Genomic DNA, 787 nt, shown 5'->3' on the forward strand with positions numbered 1-787 from the left:
CGGGTCTTCTGCAAGAACAGTCAGTGTTCTTAACTGCTGAGCCATCTCTCCAGCCCCTAAAATTTCTTTTATATACACTTATACTGTATAAATCATGAAAGATTTTAAATGTTATTAGTTTGACTGTTTTTAATTTTATTCTAATCAGAATTTCATCAATGTGTCAAGGTTTTGTTTTTGAAACTAGTTTGTCATGACATTGTATCTAACCACAGTACTTATTGTATGGGACTGTTGTAATTGCGTAGACTTACGTTTAATTCTAAGGGAACATTTATTAAATAACAATAATAATTTACATGATATCAAATTGACTTATAAGTAAGTTCTCATATAAGCTAAAATTGTTAAATTACAACATGGTTCCTTTTACTTAAGAATATAAATTAATTTTAAGAAATGATTACTTCTGCATGGCATGGTGACACATGCTTTTAATCCCAGCTTTCAGGAGGCAAAGGCAGGTGAATCTCTGTGAGTTCAAGGCCAGCCTGGTCTACATAGTGAGTTCCAGACCAGCTGGGGCTACAGGGAGACTCTGTCTCACACAAAAAAGAAAGATATGACTACTTCTGCTCCAGGGTGCAATTTATCTCTGTGTTTAGGTATGTTTTATATAAAATAAACATTTTTCAAGCCTATTAAAACATTTCTAAACATTTAAAGAAGAATTGGTCATTTGAAACCTGCTTCAAGGCTTAGAAGGACATCTCAAAGTTAATAATTATAATAATATATTTAAGATAATTGTTCATCTCTATATATTTATATGCATGAAGGAATAAAT

This window comes from Nannospalax galili, unplaced genomic scaffold, assembly GCF_000622305.1.
Source record: "Nannospalax galili isolate Female #2095 unplaced genomic scaffold, S.galili_v1.0 scaffold747, whole genome shotgun sequence".
Lineage (NCBI taxonomy): Eukaryota > Metazoa > Chordata > Mammalia > Rodentia > Spalacidae > Nannospalax > Nannospalax galili.